A 6,603-nucleotide genomic window follows, 5' to 3' on the forward strand; every position below is an offset into this window, starting at 1 on the left:
ACCTTACCAGAGTTCTTTTGATGGTTAAATGTAAAGCACTTAGTGGAGTACTGAGCTCAACAAATACAAGCTATTATTATCACCATTCCATCAAGTGGTACATTAGTAGGTGGAGAAAAAAGATGATAAATTGATGCAGGTGCCCAACCAGACTGTGTATAAATACTAAACAAGGTCACATTTCCTTTGATATACAAATGGGCCAGGCAGATCCTTCTCTTTGAGTTAGTACACCTCTTCCTTTATGAACTCTGCTGTCTTTACTCCTCAATGCTCCTGTTCAGGCACTGTCAGATTCTCTGAGGGCCTGATAGCACTAAAATGGACTCATACAAAGGAGCCACTGAGCAGGTATCTTGCTTGCCTATAGTATAGAGCTCAAGTTGTCCTCCTGGCTCACAGAAGATCCAGCCTAATTCATAGAGTAGGAGAACAAAAAGGAGTTTGGGGCAGGAACCTTAGTTAATAATAATGTCTGCGTGTGTATGTGTGCGTATTTCTTGGGGACACAGAGATCTAACCCTTGTCACCTTTACTACAACCAATAGAATTGTTGCTGTTAATTGAGGCACAAGTAGAAACAGCATATGCTCTTAAAACTGCTGGCATGAGCTCATTGCAAGATCGGCGAGCCTGCAACGTTGGCACCCCCATGCATGCCTTTGTAACCCAAAAGTGGTTAGAGAGACTGTCTGTAAGAGGCCAGCAGCCAGAGTACCCCCAAAGATGTATAATCCTAGAGAACTGACACTTTAGGCACCCAGTGCAAGAAGATTCCCAAATGACACGAGTGTGTGGCCATTAGGGATACAAGTTGTGCAACAGAGTCAATACATTCTGGCATCAAAACTTGATTTCATCCCCTTTGAAAGCTTTCCCTTTTGTGTGTTGTTAATGAAAGACATTGAGGAGAAAGTACTGTTCAAACCTTGACTTTTTGTCTAATATGAACCCTTACAATTTCTCACACAGAGCTTTTAGGGGGTAGTTATTAATTACACACATTATAGATTATGCAATCAATATGCCTGAATTCCTCTAAATTATCCCATAATTTGATCACAGAGTACCTCAGTTAACAAGGCAGAAATAACTTTTAAATGATGCCTAATTACCACCCTAACCACCAGATGTCAGTTTTTAAATGCAGGTCACAGATCAAAAGGCATTTTTTACAATTGTAGGGGAGGGAACGGTGGCTGGTGAAAGAAGTTCAGCAGTCACGGTACATGACTTCCTGGGGAGTGTGTTTGGGAATTCAGGCAGTGGTGGGAAATTCATTTCCATTTCAACAGTGCTGACTGGATGATGGAGTTTTGTGTGTGTGTTCATGTTATAGAAATGTTACAGGGTGATCCTGACCAGCGTATGCCTGGACCCCAGAAACCATCAGAAGGGCCCCAGATAGATGCTGTGTTGAACCGAATATCCTGTAGTGGTGATGTTTTGTAGGTGACAGAGGTGGATGTGTGGTATATGTGAAGGGTGGGAGGTCAGCAAGGAGTCTCTCTTGATCTCTCCAAGCAGCACATCACATACAGTAGGGAGCAACCCAGGGGCTGCATAACTTTGAATAGAGCCCCTCAATCCAATTTCCAGATAAAAGCCTGCCTCTGTGTTACTACTTCTCAAACGTGCCTGGATATTTACATTTCAGTGGCTAACAAGCAATGCCATTGATTTCATTGTCAAAATTCTATTTAATCAATAGATAATATAAAATTTGAAACTCTGTATCTTTCTCCAACTGAAGATGCCCCTCTCTCTATGAGATCAGTAAAGCTATTTTCATTTGTATGAAAGAAAATGTAGCCTTGCCATAAATGTTTTTGCTTTTCTAAATTGGCCCTCATGTAGAAATTGAGGTACAGCCTGATTTCTTGACTCCTGCCTTTCAGGCTCATGCGGATGCTAAGAGCCACTGCATTTCAAAGAGGCAGGGTAGTGTGGTAAAGGCATTGTGCTCTTTGAACTTACAGGGTATTGTGTTCTAGTCAGAGATTTACTGCCTTTTTTTTTTTTTTTAAACTTTGAGCAGGGTAAGCTGAAGGTTAAATGTGGTTTATGACACCTCTTTCCTGGAGTTATTGTGAGGATGATATGAAATACTGTAACTTAAGTGCTGGCCCTTGGTAGGTCACGGTAATCTGCAGTTATCACCCCATCAAGCATCATCATCAACGTCGTCCATCATTATAACCGTCTTATCTACTCATAGTTTCATAAACATATGAAACCAATTCCTGACCTGCAGTGTTTGCATATCCGCTCCCCCCACCCCCCACCCCCCGCCCCATTTTGTTCGGTCTTCTAAGTCAGACCTGTTCTCCTAGGTGGGGCTTGAATCTAATATTCCCCTCACCTCACTATTCCTGCTTAGGATACTCCTCCTTTGTTCCATTCTGTGGTTGCTTTGCTACTGTTTGTTGCTGTGTCTTCTAATATTTTCTTATATCTGCCTTTTCTCCCCACTGAAGGTTCTGGAAAGCAAGAACTTACTTCACCTTTGTGTCAATCTTGTCAGTTCTGTACCAAGTAGAGTCCATACCAAGAGGTCAATACTTACTTGAATTATGAATAAAAACATGCACATTGTTAAGTATATTCACTTGGTCATATCAGTGGATATAGATTAAAACACACAGAATGACATAGCTGGGGAGAAACCTTTGAACTTATCTAGTTCATCTTTTATTTAATAGGTAGGGAAACTAAGATCCAGAGAAGCAATAGGCACTTGTACTCAGAGTTTTAACTTAACTGTGTTCTTGTTGCCTGAACTGTATCATATTCTGAAAGTATATAGGAGTTTTTGGGGTGCCTGGGTGGCTCAGTTGGTTGGGCATCCGACTTCCGCTCCGGTCATGATCTCACAGCTCGTGGGCTGAAGCCCCCTATCAGTCTCTGTGCTGACAGCTCAGAGCCTGGAGCCTGCTTTGGATTCTGTGTCTCCCTCCCTTTCTGCCCTTCCCCCGCTTGTTCTCCCTCCCTCCCTCCCCCCCTCAAATATAAATAAACATTAAAAACCATTTGAGAGTATACAGAAGTTTTATGTCATAATAAACCTAAACATGTAACATTTCTGTGGAAGCATATTGGATTCTTTGTATGTGGACTGCCAGAAAAATGTCTCTTTAAAAAAAATATATATATTTCAAGGATTCTTTTTTTTTTTTTTAAATCAAGAACAATTCAGCATACTGATATTTATGTTCACAGACAGGACCACTATATATCCATGTGCTTATTAGCATGGGAACTTTTAGCTGCCTGCCTCACCTCCATTCTCTCCTTTATTTTTTCTAATAAACATGGACTTTGTGTAGGTCTACTTTCCTCCTTCATGTAGCCCATGGGATTCAGAGGAAGCTGACTCCATTTTGCTCCAGGGAAGGATCATGATTAAGACTTTAAACCAATCAGATTAATCTTGGAGTCAGCCAGTTTAAGAATGGATATGTGGGGGTGCCTGTGTGGCTCAGTCGGTTAAGCGGCCGACTTTGGCTCAGGTCATGATCTCGCGGTCCGTGAGTTCGAGCCCCACTTCGGGCTCTGTGCTGACAGCTCAGAGCCTGGACCCTGTTTCAGATTCTGTGTCTCCCTCTCTCTGACCCTCCCCCGTTCATGCTCTGTCTCTCTCTGTCTCAAAAATAAATAAACGTTAAAAAAAAAAAAAAAAAAAAGAATGGACGTGTGTTAGTATTTCAACCAATGAGCCAAGAGAAATGGTTTTTCAGAGCTTTATGGGAAAAATCCTTCTCTCCCTCCTAGGATCCTTCTGAGAACCATTCTCTCTCTCCCACTGAATGTGAATAGCATGCCATGTGGCCCAGATTTCTACTGGAAGCATCCTAAAGCTCTAAAAGGAACTAGCCTTGAGATAAAACAACACTGTGGACGACAGGGCATAATGCAACGTGGGCTCTTTGTGATGTTGTCCAGCTGCGAGTCAGCAACCATACCACCTGTGGACTTCATGTCACATGGGATAATAGACTTCCTTAATGGGAGTTGTATTGCTTGGCTGACATTCGAACAGAAGTTCTCGTGGGTAGATATTCTCCTGTAAGTACAAAATGGTTCCCTGGCAGGTAACGAAATACGATATCAGCTGTAATACAAATTAAAACACGTATAAAACCCTCCAGAGAGTGCTGAACTATTTAAATGCTTCAGAATACACTTAGAGATTTCCAGAATAGTGACTTCTTAAATATCACACTGAAACTTCTAACAGCCCTAAGGGTCTATATGACTCTCTGAATGCTAAAGCTTAATGGATACCAGCTTGGAACCAGCTCTTGGTGGAAGTGGGGAATTTTGTAGGTTGGATATAGATCGGGGTGGATAATAAGGATGATGGAGAAGAAAGAGCTCCCAGCATGCACAAAGAAGATAAAACTCCTTACTGCCTTCATTAGATTTCTGAAAGATCTTTCATTTGAATGATATGACTTAATAATGTCATAATATTATCATGCACTTACTCTGTGCCAAGTGCTTTATAAACATTTGTCCATTTAATTTTTCTGACTACCTTAGTCTTATTTTATCCCTACTTAATAGATTAGCAAACTGAGTCTCAAGGAAATTAAGAAGCATGACAAAAATCCAATAGATAGAAGATAGAAAGAGAGCCACAGGTTCAGTTTATTAGGGCTTGTCTTTAAAACTTAGGATATTAGCTAATATACTATCTTGCCTTAAAACAGCATTATCATTTTGCTCATTTATTCATAGTGTACAATGAATATTCTTCACTAGTACCAGGCACTGCTCTAGGCCCAGTAGAATACATTAGCAAATAAAATAATGCTGTGCTCATATTGAGATTACATTCTAGTAGGGGAAGATAGACTCAAACAAGTGCACAAACACACATACTTATGCGCATATGCTGCACACACAGTGTAAAAGATAATGACGAGAGCCAGCACTCTTTTTGTGTGATCTCTTTACAAAAACAGTAACATCTAGTGAGGCAAGCTGTATACCTAACAAACTGGTGCATTTCAGACATGGGCCAAGGCTTCGGCAGGAATGGCCACTCCTGCCGGGGCTGAGCATCGCCAGCCCCTTCCCTAGGAGACCGTTGCAGTTGGCCAGTCCCACCCATGGCAACCATGTGTCACCAAAAAGCTGTGATAAAAAAAAATGCCCGTATGCCCGAGAAAATGCAACAGGACTTGGCGGAGCGTACTACTCAGGCCTTGGAGAAATAGAACATAGAGAAGGCTGTTGCGGCCCTTATGAAGGAGTTTGATGAGAAGTACAAACCCACCTGTTACTGCATTGTGGGGAGGAACTTAAGTAGTTCTGTGACACATGAAACCAAACACTTCATCTACTTTTACCTGGGCCAGGTGGCCATTTGTTCTGTTTAAATCTAGTTAAAGGCATGGACTATGTCCATGGGTTTGTCCACAAACCCAGTGATCCATCCCAAAACAAGGACTAAAAGCCTGAATTTCAAGCACTGATGTCTTCGGCCTTGCCTATGGGAATGGCTCAATCTTTGGACCTTTATTGTATTTTGTACAGGGCATTTTCTGTACGGATTATTGTGGCTATAGAACAGTTAGCGAAACAGCTTGCTTTTGTATTTATTTTCTATTCCATACCTTTCTGCTCCTTGTTTTTTCTCCTCAAAATCCATTCCTTTCAAAAAAAATCTCTTGGCAGAAGCAAAACAAAACAACGAAAACTGGTGCATTTCGGCTCTGGGGGAAAGGCCTGCCATGGTTAGATTGTAAAGATGAAGTCGGTGGCACTCAGATGTTGCAATGTCTAAAGTCTGCCAGTAGGTGGCAGTCATGCCCTATAAACATTAGAGACAGGAATCTGGCACTTAGAGCTTACAATGAGACTTAAGTTCTTTGATTTTATAATGCTAGAGCTTCCTATGCTATCTAATTATCTCTGTCGAATGGGTTGGGTGTATGAAAAGCTTAATCAGTACAAGTTGAAATACAGGTAATGTGGCTGTGTCATTCTCAGTGACAATGTATACAACTTTTATTTTAAGGTAGTCCTGAGAGCGTGGCACATTTTGTTGGAGCCTATGGATTATATTTATATTCATGATGAACAATCGACTGCATGATGAAAATAGGCTTATGGAAGTGCAGCATTCTGTTAAATTACATGGTCAGAACACACTTAGAGCTAAGAATCTAATAAAGGTTTTCACAGAGGAAAATGCGATTGAAAAATAAAACCCATGCCTAGGAATTGATATGCCTTTTAATCAGGCTTGCAAAGTTGTTCTTATAATTTGCACAGAATCATTGCTACCTTAAGGGAGGGAGAACATTGCAATAGGCTGCATATACAAAAAAAAAAAAAAAAAAAAAAAAAAGGAAGACATATACCCATTTCCAGCATTAAAGACCTACCCCAACCCTACTATCGTCTTTGTCAGTTGTCTTTCAAAATTAGATTGAGGGGTTAAAACATGTAAATTTGTAGCACAGGGCATCATTCTGTCCTTCAAACCACACTGTTTTTTTGCGGGAAGGGACTGAGACCCAGTCAGTGTTGGATGAAACATGAGATGTAGCGGAGAACAGAATTTTAAAGGGTGTGTCTATGTCCTGTTGTTTT

General features: G+C 41.0%; 1 pseudogene; it reads left to right on the plus strand.

Moving 5' to 3' along the window:
* The first annotated feature begins 4,982 nt into the window (after nucleotides 1–4,982).
* On the plus strand, nucleotides 4,983–5,384 carry LOC109275325 (dynein light chain 1, cytoplasmic-like; annotated as a pseudogene).
* Nucleotides 5,385–6,603: the final 1,219 nt, after the last annotated feature.

Source organism: Panthera pardus, unplaced genomic scaffold, assembly GCF_024362965.1.
Source record: "Panthera pardus isolate Hobbes unplaced genomic scaffold, ASM2436296v1 HiC_scaffold_16, whole genome shotgun sequence".
Taxonomy (NCBI): Eukaryota; Metazoa; Chordata; class Mammalia; order Carnivora; family Felidae; genus Panthera; species Panthera pardus.